Source organism: Bos indicus x Bos taurus, chromosome 20 (genome assembly GCF_003369695.1).
Source record: "Bos indicus x Bos taurus breed Angus x Brahman F1 hybrid chromosome 20, Bos_hybrid_MaternalHap_v2.0, whole genome shotgun sequence".
NCBI classification, from domain to species: domain Eukaryota; kingdom Metazoa; phylum Chordata; class Mammalia; order Artiodactyla; family Bovidae; genus Bos; species Bos indicus x Bos taurus.
In genome coordinates, this window is record NC_040095.1 from 54719744 (window position 1) to 54744101 (window position 24358).

The following is a 24358-nucleotide window of genomic DNA, read 5'->3' on the forward strand; positions in this document are numbered from 1 at the left end:
AAAGAAATCAGGGATCCTTAGAAAAGTGGCTGGTTCTTCTTTTTTCTTCCCAGCTGAGAATGGAGTATCTTGTAATGACAGCAAATAAGAAAGTAGTTAAAAAACAAAAGGGTGTGGATATGTCAAAGGGACACTAGAGTAGTCAACTTAAAAGAGCTTTAAATGGCTAAGAATTCTGAGCAACAGAATCATTAGCACAGTATGAAATGAAATTCATGAGTATCTACTGATATCAATAAAAGACTGAATAAATATAGAAGAGGGAAATCTGAAGAATTCCAAATTAATTGTGGAAATACTCCCTCCTCAAAGATAAAGCTTAATTCCCACCCTCTAGATTGTGGGATAAGTTTAGTGTCTTGCATCAAATAGTAGGAGATCCCGGTTCAATTTCTGGGTCGGGAAGATCTGCTGGAGAAGGGATAGGCTTCCCACTACAGTATTCTTAGGCTTTCCTTGTGGCTCAGCCGGTAAAGAGTCCGCCCACAATGCAGGAGACCTGGATTTGATCCCTGGGTTGGGAAGATAACCTGGAGAAGGGAAAGGCTACCCACTCCAGTATTCTAGCCTGGAGAATTCCATGGACTGTATAGTCCACGGGATCACAAAGAGTTGGACAAGACTGAGTGACTTTTACTTTCACAAGGTAGAATATAGGAAAGGAAGAAAATAAAGTTTTCAATGGAAAAATCTAGTAGACATTAATTCAGGCAGCTGGCCAAAATTTAACATCATCACTGGTAAGTCATGTTGAGAATGTGTTGTGAAGTCACTCAGTTGTGTCTGACTCTTCGTGACTCCATGGACTGTAGCCCACCAGGCTCCTCCATCCATGGAATTTTCTAGGCAAGAGTATTGGAGTGGGTTGCCATTTCCTTCTCCAGGGTATCTTCCCAACCCAGGGATGGAACCCGGGTCTCCCGCATTGCAGGTAGACGCTTTACCATCTAAGCCACCGGGGAGAATGGCACTTAATCTCTGTGGTCTTCTTCCCAAGAACCCATAACTGCAGTCTAAGCATGAGAAAACCATCTTGGGAACTCAGGTGATATAAGAAAATCTATACCGGCACACAAAAAGAGACAACATACAGAAAACTGCAGGGAGAGAAACTGAGGATCCTAGCTGACAATTAACCTCAACCACGAGACCTCTAAGTGATGTCAAACGATTTGAGATCCCTACCTTCAAAACTTCCATCTGAGGCTATGGAAATCACAAAGTAGAGTTAAGACACCTTAACTGGCCTTTTTGATTCATATACAGAATTCATGAGTACAGTAAACATTGTACTCATTTAATGCAGTTTACACTGGGGTAATTTATTATGCAGCTATAGTACCAAAGGAAAAAAAATCAAAATTACACTGAATGAAAGAACCAAGAAACAAAGCTGTAGACATGAGCCTAGTGCCAACCCGATTACTCTATGAACAAAACTAGAGCAATGTTTGCTTGGATTGGAGGGCTTTCTAGAAAGCAGCATGAACAAACTTTCTTGGATAATGGAAATAGTCTATTTTTTTTCTTGTGGTGTTGGTTAAATGAGTATTCATCTTTCACTGTACATGTTCAAACTCTACCCTTGTTGTTCAGTCATTAAGTCGTGTCTGACTCTCTGTGACCTCATGGATTACAGCAAACCAGGCTTCCCTGTCCTTCACCATCTCCTGGAGTTTGCTCAAACTCATGTTCATTGAGTCAGTGATGCCATCCAATCATCTCATCCTCTGTTGCCCCCTTCTCTTCCTGCCCTCAATCTTTCCCATCATCAGAGTCTTCGTACCCTTAATCACAGAGATTTTTCACCTCAAATCCTTTCTGGAATGAGATTCTTTAAAATGTTGTAAAAATAAATATATGACATTTTTCTTACAAAAGTAAACTTCTCTTTGATTTCTCTGTGGCATAATAGACAATAAACTTCAATATTCTAAATATGATTTTATCTGTTGGACTGTGATTATTCACAACATGTCTGTGATTTAAAATAACACTCTTGTTATGAATGTTTGCTAGCAAATGATGCCAATGGTTTTGCCTACTATCATGCTGAGAATGTCATCCTGTTTGGGGGCAAATCGGCCTGATTCTGTATTGCATAATGTACCATGTAAAGCGTCATTTGGTGATGGCTTTTTAATGAATACTTGATCTGTTGTATTCAACATTCATTCAACAAACACTTGATTACATGTCTGCTAAATGCGGAGATTAAGATAAGTTTAGGTGAAAGAAGAGTAAGAAAGAAACATTATCTCACTAGCCTATAGTCAATAGTTAAAACTATGAGTTAGTTTTATTTTAGGCTACTGAGCATTTCCACTCGAACTTCTCACCTTTAAAGTTTCAGTGTTGACACTGAGGAAGTGTTTTTATAGTGTACTTCACTACAGTTTCTTCAAAGATAAGTCAAAGGCTATACTCCTTTGATTAAACCTCAAAGCTGGTGCTTTGAACTGAAGAGTCAGTGACTTGAAAATAAAATTATATATATATATTTTTTAATCTTATAACTTTTTTTATAAAGGCTATTTTTGAAATTTTATGTAACAATATTCCAGGGGGCAAAATAAATAAACAAATGTTATTCTTCACCCTAGTTCCAAATCAAACTATTGATGTTTGTTTCTGGTATTGCTATTCTAATTTTAAAATTCCAACCAAAATCATGACATAAAAGCAAATAAAATGAGTGGCCATAGACTAAAAGAAAGCAGAATTTTATGGAGTTATAATCAAACAGCAAAGAATCTGCCTCCAATGTGGGAGACCTGTGTTACATCCCTGGGTCGGAAAGATCCCTGGAGAAGGATAAAGCTAAACACTCCATTATTCTTGCCTGTAGAATCCCATAGACAGAGAAGCCTGGTGGGCTGCAGTCCACGGGGTCACAAAGAGTCAGACACAACTGAACGACCAGCACACAACAACAACATATTTGGTGAAAAACTTTCTGTCATATAAATCTTGATTTTCAGTCTCTAAAAAAGTCTGTCCTCATCAACATATTTTCTACCAGTTACATAAATATGTTATATCTATAATCTTAAATTTTATAAGATTAGAGGGAGAAATTAATTTTTCTATTGAATGTAATATGATGATAATGGATCAAAAATAACTGGTGAAATCTAACTGTTACTGTCAAAGAATTATCATTACCAAATACAAATAAACTAGCCACTACCTGGAATTCAATTTATTTCTGTCTTGTTGTGTAACAACAAATCTAAAATGTAGCATGACCATCATACTTGTGGTTATTTAATATAAACTGGATACTATATTTATGTATATAATATAATATATATTATATTATATATTATAATTATATTATATATTCTATATTATAATAATATAAATAATATATATTATATAATTATATATAATTGTTTAGTATCCACTTTATATTATATATATAATGTATTATATATAATATATAATAATTATAATTGTATATTATAATAATATAATACAATATATATTACATATATATTGTATATATATACATATATATAATACATATATATTATACATATATACATATATATAATACAATATATATATATAATATAATTGTTTAGTATCCACTTTATATATATATAAATAAAGTGGATACTAAACAATTATATATATATTATATATATATACTTTATATATAAAGTATATATATACATATACTTTATATATATATAAAAATATATATACTTTATATATATATAAGTGTATACTATATATATATGTATACATATATACATTATATATACATATATACATATATATACATATATAATACAATATATATTATATATATATATACTTATACTTTATATAGATATACTTTATATATATATAAAGTGGATACTAAACAATTCTATGAACATTGTTTCCCACAGGTTAAGATTTAAATTGTGGAAAATTCTATAAGAGATGGGAATATCAGGCCACCTGACATGCCTCCTGAGAAATTTGTATGCAGGTCAAGAAGCAACAGTTAGAACAAGGCATGGAACAACAGACTGGTTCCAAATTGGGAGAGGAGTATGTCAAAGCTGTATATTGTCACCCTGCTTATCTAACTTTTACGCAGAGTACATCATGAGAAACGCTGGACTGGATGAAGCACAAGTTGGAATTGAAGCTGAAGCACATGATTGCCGGGAGAAATATCAATAACCTCAGATATGTAGGTGACACCACCCTTATGTTAGAAAGTGAAGAGGAACTAAAGAGCTTTTTGGAGAAAGTGGAAGAGGAGAGTGGAAAAGTTGGCTTAAAGCTCAACATTCAGAAAACTAATATCATTCATTTGGTCCCAACAGTTCATGGCAAATAGACGGGGAAACAATGAAAACAGTGACAGACTATTTTTGAGGGGGCTCCAAAATCACTGAAGATGGTGACTGCAGCCATGAAATTAAAAGACGCTTGTTCCTTGGAAGAAAAGCTATGGCCAACTTAGCATATTTAAAAAGCAGATATATTACTTTGCCAACAAAGGTCGGTCTAGTCAAAGCTATGGCCTTTCCAGTAGTCCGGTATGGATGTGAGAGTTGGACTACAAAGGAAGCTGAGCATCGAAGAATTGATGCTTTTGAACTGTGGTGTTGGAGAAGACTCTAGAGAGTCCTTTGGACTGCAAGGAAATCCAACCAGTCCATCCTAAAGGAAATCAGTCCTGAATATTCATTGGAAGGACTGAGGCTAAAGTTTAAACTCCAAAATTTTGGCCACCTGATGCGAAGAACTGACTCATTGGAAAAGACCCTGAAGCTGAGAAAGATTGAAGGCAGGAGGAGAAGGGGAAGACAGAGGATAAGATGGTTGGATGGCATCACCGACTCTATGGACATGAATTTGAGCAAGCTACAGGACTTGGTGATGGACAGGGAAGCCTGGTGTGCTGCAGTCCATGGGGTCACAAAGAGTCAGATAGGACTGAGCAACTAAACTGAACTGAACTGAACTGAAGATTTAAAATCTTGTGATTCAGTTATTCACTCATTCAGATACCAAAATTAATTTCAGAATTAACTTTTTTAAGATAACTCACATTTGTAGAAGAGTACCATTTTTTACTCCTCAGAAAGTTCATGAAAAGCAGAAATGGTTTGACTATTCAGCTGTGTCAAGGCTTCTCCTGGGGAAAAAAAATAAATAAATAAAGAAGGAAGTGTGAAGCACTGTAACCATGTAATAATTCTATAAACTTCATTTATGATTTCACAGGTTCACAGAATAAAAGCAAAGAGAAAAATCTTTTTCCCTCTATTTCCATTTTAATTGGGACCTTTAGAGACTCATCTTTATTTTGGAAAAAAAAAATCCAGCAAAACCGTGGAATGTGGGGATCTTGGCTGTACTTATTTTTTCTTTAATGTTATAATTCATTGCAAACTGAACTTCATCGGTTCCTCAAATGCCAGGAAAGTCATTTAACTATGTTGTACGTGAACCTGTCGACAGGTTGGAGAAAAGCAATTTTAGATGTCAGAATGAGAAAGTACTGGAGGAAGAAAAAGAAAAACAATCTTTTAAATGCAATCTCTATGTTAAGAGGCATTTTTATTTCCTGTAATGTTACCCTTTGATGTATATACAATTCCTAGAGTAGTCAATTAAAAGATTAAAAGACCCTGTGGCTACATTATGAATGATAATTATTTGAGCAATCTGCTGCTCAGGTAGATAAATGGCTGTGTCTGGAAAATAGTTTGAAAATAATGCTGCAAGGACAGAGAGAAGTCAAAATATTTTTTCTCATAGAATTCAACATTGAGATGTAATTTCTTAAGCACGTTGTCTTTCAAAGTCAGCTCTCTGAGCCACAGGTAACTAACTGAAATTTTTTCAGAGGAACTCTGCGGATAACCATGCCCACTCATTTAAATAGCACCACAGATAAGAATCCTAGTGCATAAAGCAACTGTCCTCAAGTGCAGATCATTTGCCTTTGGGAAAGCTGCAAAGAGTTTATTCCTGCTGCCACAATCAAATGCAATCTTTCCAATCTGACCCTTTTCCAATCTGATTGCATTTTCTATATTTTCCTCAGTTGACAGGCACATGGATCCAATTCACTTTGGATAACGAGATCCAATTCCACATTCAAAAGTGGGCTCTTGTTTTTGAGGTTTGCAAGCATCACTTCAGTCATAAAAACTTTTTACCAGCAACCATGAATCTCTCATCCTTGTGGCAAATCCTAGTGGTCTAGGCAGAAACACTTCATCTGGAAGTTGAGAGATACTTTCCTAAGTAAACATTAAGCCTTTTAAAATCCAAAAATTGAATAAAGAGAGGAAAGTTAATATTCTTTATCAGAGACTTATGCTAATTCAGTATGAAATGTTAAACAATAGTCCTCCTAGTAAAAACTCCAATGGCAGACATTCAAACAGTTCAATGAACAACAAATAAATTTACTATGGAATAGAATGAAGTACTTACAATTAACTTTTAATAGAAACACATGGAAATATTTTGGCTTAACATGTTAAAACGCAAAATATAATGTTCAATTCTGTTCTATTCATCTATTCAATAAATATTAATTGAAATTCATTTCATAAGGATTAAATCAGTCCTTGAAATAGACATTAAGGTAATTTTACAAATAATTCAAACTTGAAATAACTATCTCTGAAATTTTAAATTAGCTTTACATTGAGTTAAATTTATAGAAAGCATAATTATTTATTTGATTGTTATGTATGGACCTAAAATGATAATGATATTTTATGGTATGTTCATTCAAGTGATATATAACCTGATCATTGATAAAAAGTACTTACAAATGTATATCTCATAAAGTGTGATACGCTATATATACATATTTATACATGAAACATTTTCCCAATGTTACATGAAATATTTTTCAACCTTACTAGATAGGATAAGCTAGAGGCTCTTAAAATTCAGTGTTTTTTTTTTTTTTGGGTGTGTGGTGGTGGTTGTTGTTGTTAATTTGCCATCCAGTGCAAAAAAAACATGCTACACTAGGCTTCATCAAGTAAGAAAAAGGAAAAAATATCAATTATTATCAAACTTCAGTGTTTTAATGAGAATTACATAGGACATATTCTTTTAAATTAAGGTTTCAAATCTCCATTCACAGAGCATTAGGTTTAGAAAAAGCAGAGGAACCAGAGACCAAATTGCCAACATCCGCTGGATCATGGAAAAAGTAAGAGAATTCCAGAAAAGCATCTGTTTCTGCTTTATTGACTATGCCAAAGCCTTTGACTGTGTGGATCACAATAAACTGTGGAAAATTCTGATCAGATCAGATCAGATCAGATCAGTCGCTCAGTCGTGTCCGACTCTTTGCGATCCCATGAATCGCAGCACACCAGGCCTCCCTGTCCATCACCAACTCCCGGAGTTCACTCAGACTCACGTCCATCGAGTCAGTGATGCCATCCAGCCATCTCATCCTCTGTCGTCCCCTTCTCCTCCTGCCCCCAATCCCTCTCAGCATCAGAGTCTTTTCCAATGAGTCAGCTCTTCGCATGAGGTGGCAAAAGTACTGGAGATTCACCTTTAGCATCATTCCTTTCAAAGAAATCCCAGGGCTGATCTCCTACAGAATGGATCACAATAAACTGTGGAAAATTTTGAAAGAGATGGGAATACCAGACCATCTGACCTGCCTCTTGAGAAATCTGTATGCAGGGCAGGAAGCAACAGTTAGTTCTGGACATGTAACAACAGACTGGTTCCAAATAGGAAAAGGAGTACGTCAATGCTGTATATTGTCACCCTGCTTATTTAACTTCTATGCAGAGTACATTATGAGAAACGCTGGGCTGGAAGAAGCACAAGCTGGAATCAAGATTGCCGGGAGAAATACCAATAACCTCAGATATGCAAATGACACCACCCTTATGGCAGAAAGTGAAGAGGAACTAAAAAGCCTCTTGATGAAAGTGAAAGTGGAGAGTGAAAAAGTTGGCTTAAAGCTCAACATTCAGAAAACAAAGATCATTGCATCTGGTCCCATCACTTCATGGGAAATAGAAGGGGAAACAGTGGAAACAGTGTCAGACTTCATTTTTTAGGGCTCCAAAATCACTGCAGATGGTGATTTCAGCCATGAAATTAAAAGACGCTTACTCCTTGGAAGGAAAGTTATGACCAACCTAGATAGCATATTCAAAAGCAGAGACATTACTTTGCCAACAAAGGTCCGTCTAGTCAAGGCTATGGTTTTTCCAGTGGTCATGTATGGATGAGAGAGTTGGACTGTAAAGAAGGCTGAGTGCCGAAGAATTGATGCTTTTGAACTGTGGTGTTGGAGAAGACTCTTGAGAGTCCCTTGGACTGCAAGGAGATCCAACCAGTCCATTCTGAAGGAGATCAGCCCTGGGATTTCTTTGGAAGGAATGATGCTAAAGCTGAAACTCCAGTACTTTGGCCACCTCGTGCAAAGAGTTGGCTCATTGGAAAAGACCCTGATGCTGGGAGGGATTGGGGGCAGGTGGAGAAGGGGATGACAGAGGATCAGATGACTGGATGGCATCACTGACTCGATGGACATGAGTCTGAGTGAACTCCGGGAGTTGGTGATGGACAGGGAGGCCTGGTGTGCTGCGATTCATGCAGTCGCAAAGAATCAGACATGACTGAGCAAACTGAACTGAACTGAACTGAATAATATCCAAACACATAGTTATTCTTTTCATGTTTTGTTAAAATGAACTATATAAAAAATTTAAAAATGTTTTAATTAGGCATTGTAGGTCAGACTTATTTGGAAGAGGACACTAATGATGTAAGTTCTAATATATAAGGAGTACATATGTTTTGTAATAATTTGTCATACAGCCAGGGCTTTCCAGGTGGAGTTAGTGGTAAAGAACCTACATGCCAATGCAGGAGACATAAGAGATGTGGATTCCATCCCTGGGTCAGGAAGATTCCCTGGAGAAGGGAATGCCAATCCACTCCAGTATTTTTGCCTGGAGAATCCCACAGACAGAGAAGCCTGGTGGGCTACAGTCCAGAGTCACAGAGTCAGACACAACGGAAGCGACTTAGCATGCACACATAATAGAGCCAGGATACTACTTCAGCAGTTCATAGATTTGAACACTTTGAAAACAGAAATAAAGAATGATACACTCTTTTATGGGGCTTTAGTTCATTTGGATATACCTGGAGAGAAATGAATCACTTTGCCAAACTGCCTCTGTTGGCAGAAGCATTTCTTTTGCTCAAGCCTCTGCCTCTCTGCAGAAATTTCTTTCACTTTGTAAAATGGTATATGGCTCCAGTCTCTAGTGACTCTCTAGATTTCTGACACATGTGGTGGCCTGAATGCATTTCTAGAGATATATTCCAAAATCACATAACTTGACCCTATATGCTTTAAAAACTACCATGATAAATTCCTTAGAGCCACAATTTATCTGGACAAAATAATAAATATATGACAGATAAACTCATATTCCGTGAGAATAAGAAGATAGAAAATGTTCCATAAACTAGCCCTTTCATCTTTCTGACTCTAGTTTAGAACAAATAAACACGCTTATACTTCAAGGATATGGACTTATGATGGCCACAAGTTTCCTTTCTTGAGTTTCTAGCTTCTACTAAAGATTTGAGAACTCCAAGCTAATAGATCCTGCCCACAGCTAATCTACTATATGTTAATTTCTGTTGAAGTGCACATAATATAAATTCCTTCTTTATTGAAACACAATTAAAAACAGAATATAATTTTTAAAATGCCTTAGAAGATGAAAGATCCCTGAATAATATGTTTTATTTAATCTTCTGATCTCTAACATATTAATAAAAGTATAATATCATTTATTTAGTTTTATAAATGTAATAAATACTTATCTGTTGTTGTTGTTTAGTCCCTAAGTTGTGTCATACTCTATCGTGACCCCATGGAGTATAGCATGCCAGGCCACTCTGTCTGTGGGATTTCCCAGGGAAGAATACTGGAGTGCATTGCCATTTCCTTCTCCAGGAAATCTTCCCAACCCAGAGATCCAAGTTCTGTCTCCTACTTAGCAGGTGAATTCTTTACCACTGAACCACCAGGTGAGCCACCAGGGAAGATAATACATACATATTTATCTATGTATATATTAAAACACAAATAGGTTAAATAAAAATGTAATAGTTGGGTTCCTTGGATACATTTGTTAAAAAAATCCAAATTTTGGAGGTGATTATTTCAAAAACTAAAGAGATTTAAGTGTACAAAGTCAAATGTTTTTACTAGCTTCAAGAATCTAAAACAATTTCTGCTAGGCAGAAATACTATTGCATTTTTGTACTTTATAGATATATTACCTCTGGAAGAAGTAATTTCAGAAGTGACACTGGAGTGTTATAACTCTTAAAGTTTCTTCTTGTGTTTTGTTTTAGAGAAAAGTATGTAAGAATCAGTGTATCCATCAAGTATGAATTTTGTCTTCCTATGAGTGATTCACTGTGAATAGGCATCCTTCCAGAAATATAATATTTTTCTTAAGTGCATATAGTTCCTCCCCAGGGCTTCTCAATCTTCTCAGTTTACAAAGTGTGTATGGGAGGTGTGTGTGTGTTTTCAGTCACATCTGACTCTTTGCAGCTCCATGTATTGTAGCCCCCTCAGCCTCCTCCGTCCATGGAATTTTCCAGGCAAGAGTACTAGAGCAAGTTGCCATTCCTACTCTAGGGGATCTTTCTGACCCGGGGATCGAACCCGTGTCTCTTCTCAGGTGTCACCTGAGAAGCCCTTAGAAAGTAGCACCATGAATACCATACCGCCTGAAAGTATAACTCAGTGTATATAGTAGAGAAGTTGCTGACCTGGGTTCAAATCCCATTTCTCCCACTTATGAATTCTAATCTTGAGTATATATTTGTTCTTCTCATCAGTTAACCAGACATAATTATGTTGCCCAAAATAGTTGTTAAAAGTAAATATATGTATACTGATGACTGATTCTTGTTAAAAAATTTTGTTGTTGAGAAAACAACAAAATTATGTAAAGCAATTATCCTTCAATTAAAAAATAAACAAATGTTTTAAAAAGCATTTAGGGAAAAAATTGACCCTCTGATGCTGGGGACATAAAAAAAATAAATATGAAAATATGTAAAGATGCACATCAATATTTAAATGATTCCTTTGTCATTAGATATGTGTCTCTACTATCTATCTATATCTGTATCTGTGTAGAAGTTTTGAAGATAGACATTCCAAAAGTACTTTTTGATACATGTACTTACAGTATGTGAACTGAGTTCAAAGAGCTCAGTTTCTTCTCTCTGGCTCGGTCTGCTTCAGAAAAATGATTATGTATTTGCACCATGAACTGAGGGAGGGTCTAACTCTCCTGAAGAGGCAAGAGAGAGCCACACCATTTTCCCACCTGCATAGCAACAAGACCTCAGGAGAGCATGATGACCATTGCTCCATTGCCAGGACCAGGTTTGCAGGCTTCTGTAAGCAGAGGAGACTTGTGCAGGATAGAAAATCACAAGCCTTTTCTTTCCATTTTTCTTTTGGGAGACTATCCAAGTCAGAGCAGTTAAAAGAAAATATCTTCTGTTCAATATCAGCAATATGATATACACTTAAGCTAAGATCAGCTAAAAGCAAGACAGGGAAAGCACTTCATTTTTCTTCATAGCGATAATACTTTATAAATTGTTTTATGTTTCTGAACTAGGGGGAAAACAGGAATATTTTTGCCAATTTCTCTTATAGTACATAAACACAGTAGGCAGTGTCCCCCACGAGTGCTTACTTTCTTTGACATGTAGAGAGAAAACAATAATAATAGATGCTGTTGCTTTATTATTTGTAAATATATATATATATATATATATATGGCAATGCCAAAGAATGCTCAAACTACCGCACAATTGCACTCATCTTACACGCTAGTAAAGTGATGCTGAGAATTCTCCAAGCCAGGCTTCAGCAATATGTGAACCGTGAACTTCCTGATGTTCAAGGTGGTTTTACAAAAGGCAGAGGAACCAGAGATCAAATTGCCAACATCTGCTGGATCATGGAAAAAGCAAGGGACTTCCAGAAAAGCATCTATTTCTGCTTTATTGACTATGCCAAAGCCTTTGACTATGTGGATCACAATAAACTGTGGAAAATTCTGAAAGAGATGTGAATACCAGACCACCTGATTTGCCTCTTAAGAAATCTGTATGCAGGTCAGGAAGCAACAGTTAGTACTGGACATGGAACAACAGACTGGTTCCAAATAGGAAAAGGAGTCTGTCAAGGCTGTATATTGTCACCCTGCTTATTTAACTTCTATGCAGAGTACATCATGAGAAACGCTGGACTGGAAGAAACACAAGCTGGAACCAAGATTGCCGGGAGAAATATCAATAACCTCAGATATGCAAATGACACCACCCTTATGGCAGAAAGTGAAGAGGAACTAAAAAGCCTCTTGAAGAAAGTGAAAGTGGAGAGTGAAAAAGTTGGCTTAAAGCTCAACATTCAGAAAACTAGGATCATGGCATCCGGTCCCATCACTTCATGGGAAATAGATGGGGAAACAGTGGAAACAGTGTCAGACTTTATTTTTCTGGGCCCCAAAATCACTACAGATGGTGACGGCAGCCATGAAATTAAAAGACACTCCTTGGAAGGAAAGTTATGACCAACCTAGACAGCATATTCAAAAGTAGAGACATTACTTTGCCAACAAAGGTTCATCTAGTCAAGGTTTGGTTTTTCCAGTGGTCATGTACGGATGTGAGAGTTGGACTGTGAAGAAGGCTGAGCACCGAAGAATTGATGCTTTTGAAATCTGGTGTTGGAGAAGACTCTTGAGAGTCCCTTGGACTGCAAGGAGATCCAACCAGTGCATTCTGAAGGAGATCAGCCCTGGGATTTCTTTGGAAGGAATGATGCTAAAGCTGAAACTCCAGTACTTTGGCCACCTCATGCGAAGGGTTGACTCATTGGAAAAGACTCTGATGCTGGGAGGGATTGGGGGCAAGAGGAGAAGGGGACGACAGAGGATGAGATGGCTGGACGGCATCACTGACTCGATGGATGTGAGTCTGAGTGAACTCCGGGAGTTGGTGATGGACAGGGAGGCCTGGCGTGCTGTGATTCATGGAGTCGCAGAGTCCGACACGACTGAGTAACTGATCTATATATATATATATATATATATATATATATATATACACACACATGGCACATATACACACACATATACATAGGCATATATAGTCAAACTTATTTCAAACAGATGCACAGAATTAAGTATTTTAAAATATACATCAAGTAAAACAATTTCCATGAAGTTATATATGTCCCAGCTTTTTTAGTTCTATCAAGTAACAAATAGAATTTAAAATTACATTATTGATGTGGCTATCAAGCTGATAATTTAATTTAAATGACATCAAACATCACTGCATATATTTTGTGTTCTATTATGGGAAACGTTAGCAATTTAAATCATTTTAAAATGAAGTATGATAGTACAGCCAATTTCTGGTAGATATAAATAATCTAATAAAAAGACAAAAATATATAAAATTCTAGAGGAGGTAAAGTGAAGTAAAATGGGCCTCAGTGTGATCAACAGAAGCCTGAATGACTTAGAAAAGCACTGTGCTGTTTTTCAGTCATTAAGTCCTTTCTGACTCTGGACCCTATAGACTGCAGCACATCAGGCTCATCTGTCCTTCACTATCTCCTGGTGTTTGCTGAAATTCATGTCCATAAGAAATAATTGCTGACAAAATTGTGTCCCCAGAGAGGTCAGCATGATAGTCATAATAGACTGTACAAGTGTAACCATATTATCACATTTCAAACCCAAACCAACTACTCAGTCTACTAGAGGAATTTTTTCAATTATAAATTCAGTATATATTTAATAGAAAATTTAATAGATAAGGAATCTTTTATAGTAATGCATTGTAACACTAAATTTTCTACAATATATTTTGATAACTTCCATTTTTTAGCAGGTTTGAACTATAATGCTAGTGTTTATATCTTAAAATCTTACAAATGGAAGCATCAGTTCAGTTCAGTTCAGTCGCTCAGTCATGTCTGACTCTTTGCGACCCCATGAATCGCAGCACGCCAGGCCTCCCTGTCCATCACCAACTCCCGGAGTTCACTCAAACTCATGTCCATCGAGTCGATGATGCCATCCAGCCATCTCATCCTCTGTCGTCCCCTTTTCCTCCTGCTCCCAATCCCTCCCAGCATCAGTCTTTTCCAATGAGTCAACTCTTCGTATGAGGTGGCCAAAGTACTAGAGTTTCAGCTTTAGCATCATTCCCTCCAAAAAATCCCAGGGCTAATCTCCTTCAGAATGGACTGGTTGGATCTCCGTGCAGTCCAAGGGACTCTCAAGAGTCTTCTCCAACACCACACCTCAAAAGCATCAATTCTTTGGTGCTCAGCCTTCTTCACAGTCCAACTCTCACATCCATACATGACCACTGGAAAAACCATAGCCTTGACTAGACGGACCTTTGTTGGCAAAGTAATGTCTCTGCTTTTGAATATGCTATCTAGGTTGATCATAACTTTCCTTCCAAGGAGTAAGTGTCTTTTAATTTCATGTCTGCCGTCACCATCTGTAGTGATTTTGGAGCCCCCCAAAAATAAAGTCTGACACTGTTTCCACTGTTTTCCCATCTATTTCCCATGAAGTGATGGGACCGGATGCCATGATCCTAGTTTTCTGAATGTTGAGCTTTAAGCCAACTTTTTCACTCTCCACTTTCACTTTCATCAAGAGGCTTTTGAGTTCCTCTTCATTTTCTGCAATAAGGGTGGTGTCATTTGCATATCTGAGGTTATTGATATTTCTCCCGGCAATCTTGGTTCCAGCTTGTGTTTCTTCCAGTCCAGCGTTTCTCATGATGTACTCTGCATAGAAGTTAAATAAGCAGGGTGACAATATACAGCCTTGACAGACTCCTTTTCCTATTTGGAACCAGTCTGTTGCTCCATGTTCACTTCTAACTGTTGCTTCCTGATCTGCATACAGATTTCTCAAGAGGTAGGTCAAGTGGTCTGGTATTCCCATCTCTTTCAGAACTTTCCACAGTTGATTGTGATCCACACAGTCAAAGGCTTTGGCATAGTTAATAAAGCAGAAGTAGATGTTTTTCTGGAACTCTCTTGCTTTTTCCATGATCCAGCAGATGTTGGCAATTTGATCTCTGGTTCCTCTGCCTTTTCTAAAACCAACTTGAACATCAGGAAGTTCACGGTTCACATATTGCTGAAACCTGGCTTGGAGAATTTTGAGCATTACTTTACCAGCGTGTGAGATGAGTGCAACTGTGCGGTAGTTTGAGCATTCTTTAGCATTGTCTTTCTTTGGGATTGGAATGAAAACTGACCTTTTCCAGTCCTGAGTTTTCCACTGCTGAGTTTTCCCAATTTGCTGGCATATTGAGTGCAGCACTTTCACCGCATCGTCTTTCAGGTTTTGAAAGAGCTCAACTGGAATTCCATCACTTCCACTAGCTTTGTTCATAGTGATGCTTTCTAAGGCCCACTTGACTTCACATTCCAGGATGTCTGGCTCTAGGTCAGTGATCACATCATCGTGATTCTCTGGGTCATGAAGATCTTTTTTTACAGTTCTTCTGTGTATTCTTGCCACCTCTTCTTAATATTTTCTGCTTCTGTTAGGTCCATACCATTTCTGTCCTTTATCGAGCCCATCTTTACATGAAATGTTCCCGTGGTATCTCTAATTTTCTTGAAGAGATCTCTAGTCTTTCCCATTCTGTTGTTTTCCTCTATTTCTTTGCATTGATTGCTGAAGAAGGCTTTCTTATCTCTTGCTATTCTTTGGAACTCTGCATTCAGATGCTTATATCTTTCCTTTTCTCCTTTGCTTTTTGCTTCTCTTCTTTTCACAGCTATTTGTAAGGCCTCCCCAGACAGCCATTTTGCTGTTTTCCATTTCTTTTCCATGGGGAAGGTCTTGATCCTTGTCTCCTGTACAATGTCACGAACCTCAGTCCATAGTTCACCAGGCAGTCTATCTATCAGATCTAGGCCCTTAAATCTATTTCTCACTTCCACTGTAAAATCATAAGGGATTTGATTTAGGCCACACGTGAATGGTCTAGTGGTTTTCCCTACTTTCTTCAATTTCAGTCTGAATTTGGTAATAAGGAGTTCATGATCTGAGCCACAGTCAGCTCCTGGTCTTGTTTTTGCTGACATATAGAGCTTCTCCATCTTTGGCTGCAAAGAATATAATCAATATGATTTGGTGTTGACCATCTGGTGATGTCCATGTGTAGAGTCTTCTCTCGTGTTGTTGGAAGAGGGTATTTGCTATGACCAGTGCATTTTCTTGGCAAAACTCTATTAGTCTTTGCCCTGCTTCATTCCATATTCCAAGGCTAAATTTGCCTGTTACTCCAGGTGTTTCTTGACTCTACTTTTGCATTCCAGTCCCCTATAATGAAAAGGACATCTTTTTATGGTGTTAGTTCTAAAAGGTCTTGTAGGTCTTCATAGAACTGTTCAACTTCAGCTTTTTCAGCGTTACTGGTTGGGGAACAGACTTGGATTACTGTGATATTGAATGGTTTGCCTTGGAAACGAACAGAGATCATTCTGTCATTTTTGAGATTGTATCCAAGTACTGCATTTCAGACTCTTTTGTTGACCATGATGGCTACTCCATTTCTTCTGAGGGATTCCTGCCCGCAGTAGTAGATATAATGGTCATCTGAGTTAAATTCACCCATTCCAGTCCATTTGAGTTCACTGATTCCTAGAATGTCGACATTCACTCTTGCCATCTCTTGTTTGACCACTTCCAATTTGCCTTGATTCATGGACCTGACATTCCAGCTTCCTATGCAATATTGCTCTTTACAGCATCGGACCTTGCTTCTATCACCAGTCACATGCACAGCTGGGTATTGCTTTTGCTTTGGCTCCATCCCTTCCTTCTTTCTGGAGTTATTTCTCCACTGATCTCCAGTAGCATATTGGGCACCTACTGACCTGGGGATTTCTTCTTTCAGTGTCCTATCATTTTGCCTTTTCATACTGTTCATGGGGTTCTCAAGGCAAGAATACTGAAGTGGTTTGCCATTCCCTTTTCCAGTGGACCACATTCTGTCATATCTCTCCACCATGACCTGCCCATTTTGGGTTGCCCCACTGGCATGGTTTAGTTTCATTGCATTAGACAAGGCTGTGGTCCTAGTGTGATTAGATTGACTAGTTTTCTGTGAGTATGGTTTCAGTGTGTCTGCCCTCTGATGCCCTCTTGCAACACCTACCATCTTACTTGGGTTTCTCTTACTTGGGCGTGGGGTAGCTCTTCACAGCTGCTCCAGCAAAACGCAGCCGCTGCTCCTTACCTTGGACAAGGGGTATCTCCTCACCACTGCCCTTCCTGACCTTCAACGTGGGATAGCTCCTCTAGGCCCTCCTGTGCCCGCGCAGCCACTGCTCCTTGGATGTCGGGTTGGTCCTCCCAGCTGCCGCCTCTGGCCTCGGGCGTGGGGGCGTAGGGTAGCTCCTCCTGGCCGCCGCCCCTGACCTCCTTCCAGGGTATCTCTTCTCAGCCGCCGCCCCTGACCTCGGACGCGGGGTAGCTCCTGTAGGCCGTTCCTGCGCCGTCGCAGCCTGGCACTCTCAGCTGCTGCCCCTGACCTCTGACGTGGGGTAACACCTCTTGGCCGCCGACCTTCGGGCATGGGGTCCTCCCGGCTTCTGCCCCTGACCTCGGACGTGGGGTAGCTCCTCTTGGCCGCCGCCCTTCGGGCATGGGGTCCTCCCGGCTTCTGCCCCTGATCTCGAACGTGGAGTAGCTCCTCTCAGCCACACTTATTGCGCCGGTCGCAGCCGCCGCCGCGCTTAGTGCAAAAGCATATGGAAGCATGAAAAAAGCAAAAGCCAATGGAAGCATAAAACCTATTATTTTGTACTTTGGGTAGGACAATGGATAGTTTTTAAAGTGTCATGAGGAAAGTTGACTATTGTTTTTTCAATGTGTGCTTTATAATACAAAAATCTAGGAATATGAAGAGGGAAAATGTAATTTGTATTGCATTTCTCAGTCCTCTTGCTTGAAGCAGAGATATTTGGTATTTTCTGGCTAATGAATGATGAGAGGATGTGTTGAGTAAGATGGTCAAGATCTTGACGTATTTCTGGCCCACCTTGCCTTCATTCCTTCTTTGTTTTTCCTGGAGACGTTAGGAAGCAGTTGTTGAGAGTAACTGTGTCAGGGTAATAGTAATCTTGAATCCTGGGACAGAGCTATTCACAAAAGAATCCAGACAAGGAGTATTTGCACTGGACCTTGTGTGAGTGATTTTGTAAGTATATATGCAGTGCTGTGATACCAAGATATGAGCACAGTGGGCCTACCCAGGCTAATAAGGCATTTAAAGGAGTGTGGGGAAAAAGGTGAAGCAGTGACAGATTTTATTTTCTTGGGCTCCAACATCATTGCAGATACTGACTGCAGTGATGAAATTAAAGGACACTTGCTCCTTAGAAGGAAAGCTATGACAAACCTAGACAACATATTAAAAAGCAGAGACATCACTTTGCTGACAAAGGCCCATATAGTCAAAGCTATGGTTTTTCCAGTAGCATATATAGAAGTGAGAGCTAGAACATAAAGAAAGCTGAGTGCCAAAAAATTGATGTTTTCCAAGGGTTGTGTTGGAGAAGACTCTTGAGAGTCCCTGGGACTGCAAGGAGATCAAACCTGTCAGTCCTAAAGGATTGAGAATATTCATTGGAAGGACTGATGCTGAAGCTAAAGCTCCAATACTTTGGCCACTCGATGTGAAGAGTAGAATCATTGGTAAATCCCTGATGCTGGGAAAGATTGAGGGCAGGAGAAGAAGGGGGAGACAGAGGATGAGATCGCTGGATGGCATCATCAACTCAACGGACATGAATCTGAACAAATTCTGGGGGACAGTGAAGGACAGGGAAGCCTGGTGTGCTGCAGTCAATGGAGTTGCAAAGAGACAGACATGACTGAGCGATGAAACAACAAACAGCAGTGTGGTAGCTGCCTGAGCTGTGGAATGAGGCTAGAACACAGCCAACACTCAGCTACTTTTATCATTATTAATGGAAAAAATAAATCAATTCAATTTGCACTCACAGTGCAGGAACTAGATGACAAAGAGACATTAAAAGGAAGAAGAAGAAGAAGAATAAAAGAACTCCAGAACTGAGAATGCCTTGTCTAGGAGGACAAACCAAGGAGAATTGTAAGAACAGTCCAAGAAGTGCACATGTGTTTCACATTACTAAAATGAGAAGATTGAAACCACCCAAGAGAACTTGTTGACTGGGACCTTTATGTAAACCTAAGATAATGATGATTAACAAAATTAAAAAGGAATGTTAAGTGGAGATAGCAATATAAAAGTTAAAGTCTAAGGAGAATTTTATGAAGATAAGGGACCATAGAGTCAACTTACTGTTTCCATGAATTTCCTGTCCTAAAAAAGCCCAACAGACAAGTCATGTTTTCTTTCTCATGACAGAGTTTGGAAATAGCAAATATGTCAACAGAGGTTTCTTTAATAACATGACAGAGAACAAGCCATTAAATCTATGTTTCACTGCTTACTAAGTAATGTTGATCAGCTTAAGTTTCTGTGATCATTTAATTGGGACTTGCATTACATTAATACACATTTAATGCCATCTAAAAAATACCACTATGATAGTGTATTAATTGTGTTTCTTCATCTTAAATAATTATTTTTATTTGAAGACATCTATTTTTCTCTTCTATTTTCACTTAAAATTGAGACATTAAAATATGTCTAACATTAAAGCAACTGAAAACATGTGTATTTCAGCTTTGCTAGTAAGACTACACAAACATAAAAGGACAGAGCAACAGCCTTCTAGTGACATCTGCTGAACAACCCAGTTCTTCCTTTAGCAATAAACATAAAAGGAGAAGTTATCTCTGTTTATAAGGAGAAAGAAAAATGAATTTTCCTGAGTTTCCATGCAAAATTAAGATGTGAGATTTAAAATTAGACAATTGGATATTTCTTACTTTAATATTAATATAACAGTATGATTAGTTGAACAAGAAACTTGACTGTGTTGATACACTGCAGAATATAAATCATCACCAAAGCATGCTACCATTTTTCCTTCCTCATGATCTCTTCCAGTTCTGAAGAAGTTTAATTTAAGGAAACATAGCTTTAAGAATAAAAAAAAAAAGAATTTCTTTAGGGCAGGTCCTGAAAATTAGCAATTTATATACAACAAACTCAAGAAAGATGAAGAAAAAAATGAGACAAAGCAGTCATGTTTTTGAGAGCAAGCCAGGTTAGACAACTTCTGATACAAAAAAAAAAAAAAAAAAAGTAGAAGCTTAAAAAGTTTATAAAGAAATTAAAATAAAACAAATCATTTGAAAAAATTCTAAAATAACTTAAAAAGTATTTATAAAAATATATACTAGCTAAATTATTCAGTAACTACCAGGTAAACATATGGCATGGATAACTTATTAGTAGAAATATATTGGATATTTAAACATTAACAAAATATATAGATTAATAAAACTGTTAAGTAATATTCTATTGAATAATTGTCCTAATATATATTCTTATTTAACTGACAAAGTAACCCAAAGAAGTGGATGTATTTCAGTTTAGCCGGGAAGGGAAAGGTGACATACATCTAAGTGGTCAACCTCATGACCAGGTCATGAAACTTGCACTTCAAAGATCAACTCTAGTGCCTCTTATACCACATAGCTCCCATGTAGAGGAAATACTGCACTTATTAAAGCCTGAAGACACTTATAACATTTGGCATGTGTCAAAAATAGAGCTGTTAGAAGCCATCACTTAAAATACTATGTCATGACCCTGGGGCAAACATCTACATTTTTAAACTGGACAATAAAATTGACAAGTATTTTTTTTTAATTCCTTAATATTTAATTGATTTTTTCCTTCTTTAAAACTATGTTAAGTATTTAAATCTATTTTAGAACATTCTGCTACTATGTCTTTAGTTTGGGGCATGTTTTTAAATTATGGAAGCAGTTATGTAAAGATAAAGCCAATTTCTGTTTATGATACTTTTATAGCTTTGTCAATAAAGAACAGATGGTTTAGAAAAAAAGCTTTGTATCAATAATATCACAGTCTTAGTGTTACAGAATAATTCTTTTTAATGACTTAGATGGGTGGGATGGGGGTCGGGGCCGGAGGGAGATCCAAGAGGGAGTGGACATGTATCCTTACAGTGGATTCCACTTAATTGTATAGCAGAAACTTACAGAACATTGTAAAGCAATTATATTCCAATAAAAAAGAATCCGCTCCCCCCCCAAAAAAAAAATCTTGTTTGAAAATAGAGAACCTTCACATACTGTTCTTAATCAATATAAAAACAGTAATGTAGATGCTTGCTGTGATGCTCAAGGCGCTGCTACAGGTGCATGTGTGTTGATGCAATTCAAACATGCTTTAAAATTCCTTTAATTGTAGTATTAATTTTGAGTTTTGTCACTGTTTAGAAGATCAAATGTTCTACCATTATATGCTATACTAATTAAAATTAAGTTTGCCTTTTTTTAAATGAGTATACTAGTTTCCAAGCAAGGTTTTTGAGTCAAACCTATTTGTAAGGATTACTCTTCCTCTTGGTCTAGATTCTCTTCTCCAGTACCCTTGTATCTTTCCAGGAACAAATTTGGTGGAAAATACATGTTCCTGATGATGATGATGACAATATATGAACACTGATGACTGCTATAAGAAATCATTGCACATCCACTGTAATCAAAAAAGAAAAAAAAAAAGGCTTCTTTATATTTTTTCTGTTTCCAGTGAGCCTATAATTATTTTGAAGTAAAAAAAATAATTTTTATGTACAGGATAAAGAAGTGTGAAAGAAAGGGAAGATGACAAAACATCTTTTTTAAGTTATCAAAAAGTAAATAACATTCGCCCAAGAAAATCACTGTATATTATTTTTACCAAAATTTGTTTCTTATTATTCAACTTAGTTTAAACAATAAACAAAGTCTTGCAATTTTTCAAACACATTTAAAACTTTTAAGGTAAATAGTATGAATTATGTGGGGTATCTGATTACCTCACTTGTAAATGAAATATCTTAATCCAGTGATCCTACCTGTGTTTTTGAGAATCTTGTCTTTTTCCTTTACCCTAAGGAGACAAAAATGTTTCTCCTTAAATAATTTTAATTTGTAAAGGTGCATGAATGAGTGAGGGAAAGACTGAAAAAATGAGTAAATAGTATATGTTTATCAACACATTTTAAAATCTAGAGAAACAGATTGCTTATTATCAAAAGAAAAAAAAAAGATATAGTATTGGGATGATTCCAAAAGAGACATACGTGTGTTTTCTACATGCAATTAATGCTTCATTAAATTTACTTAGAATTCAAGCTAAGAATTTTGAAATACTCATTAATGTTATACTTTGAAAATATTATATTTTCCCTCAGAAATCACATAAAATATAGTAAATATAGGTCCACTGTATGCCTTCAGTTAGTGAAGGTATTTTGCATAATTTATTTAAAAATTATCAGAGCCCAGAAAATTCAAGTAGCTAAGACAAAATTAAGCAACTTGTTAATACAGATAAAATAATAAGTAGGCTAATACAGATAAAATAATAAGTAGCAAGCATAAAATTTCAAAATCACAAACTTACTCAAATAATGTAACTTATTTTTCTATAAGTCAACTGTGTTCATACAAGGAGAAACAATATTAGCTCTAGTCAACTCCAGGTGATCACAATATAATTGGGTTTTCCATCTCTTGGTCTATTTTTCCCCAGAGACCAGTATAAATTCCTAAAGGTGCATATAATGCCATAGAATGAGCTGGAGTCTGACGATGTGATATAACCTCTAGGGTTAAGGTGGTCATCTACCCTAAGAAGTCATGTTGTATTGAGTAGGTAGAAATAATCAGTGTTGACCTGGAACAAATAGGCTGCCAGATATTTCTCCAGGAAAGGTGGATTTATTGGGAATAAACAAAGAATAGCCATTCAAAATCCTCAATCTTGGACTTAACTATAGGTTAAGTCCCCTCAGAGCAAGGGAAGGAGAACACTTTTATAGAGGCAAAAAGGAAGCTGGGAGGGCTATTGCATACAAAGATTCCTTAACTTTTCATTGGCAGAGTCCTTGTCAGGAAAAGGTGACTTTATTCTTCCTGTTCATTCAGCTCAGTTCAGTTGCTCAGTCGTGTCAACTCTTTCTGACTCCATGGACTGCAGCACTCCAGGCCTCCCCATCCTTCACCAACTCCCAGAGCTTGCTCTAACTCATGTCCATTGAATTGGTGTTGGAATCCAACCATCTTATTCTCTGTCGTCCCCTTCTCCTTCTGCCCTCAATCTTTCCTAGCATCAGGGTCTTTTCCAATGAGTCTGCCCTTCACATCAGATAGCCAAAGTATTGGAGCTTCAGCTTCATCATCAGTCCTTCCAATGAGTATTCAGGACTGATTTCCTTTAGGATGGACTGCTTTGATCGCCTTGCTGGCCAAGGGACTCTCAAGAGTCTTGTCCAACACCACAGTTCAAAAGCATCAATTCTTCGGCACTAAGCTTCCTTTATAGTCCAACTCTTACATCCATACATAACTACTAGAAAAACCATAGCCTTAACTAGATGGACATTTGTTGGCAAAGTAATGTCTCTGCTTTTTAATATGCCATCTAGTTTTGTCGTAATTTTTCTTCCAAGGAGCAAGTGTTTTTTTAATTTCATGGCTGCAGTCAGCATCTGCAGTGATTTTGGAGCCTAAAAAATAAAGTTTGTCACTGTTTCCATTGTTTTCCCATCTATTTTCCGTGAAGTGATGGGGCCAGATGCCATTATTTTAGTTTTCTGAAGGTTGAGTTTTAAGCCAACTTTTTCACTCTCCTCTTTCACTTTCATCAAGAGGCTCTTCAGTCTTCTTCGCTTTCTGCCATAGGGTGGTGTCATCTACATATCTGAGGTTATTGATATTTCTTCCAGCAATCTTGATTGCAGCTTGTGCTTCATCCAGCCCAGCATTTCACGTGATGTACTCTGCATATAAGTTAAACAAGCAGGATGACTACATACAGCCTTGACATACTCCTTTCCCAATTTTGAACCAGTATATTGTTTCACATTTGATTCTATCTGTTTCTTCTTGACCTGCATACAGATTTCCCAGGAGGCAGGTAAGATGGTCTGGTATTCCCATCTATTTAAAATTTTTCCAAAAATTTTTGTGATCCACAAGGTCAAAGGTTTTAGTGTAGCAAATAAAGCAGAAGTAGACTTTTTCTAGAATTCTCTTGCTTTTTCTATGATGCAATGGAT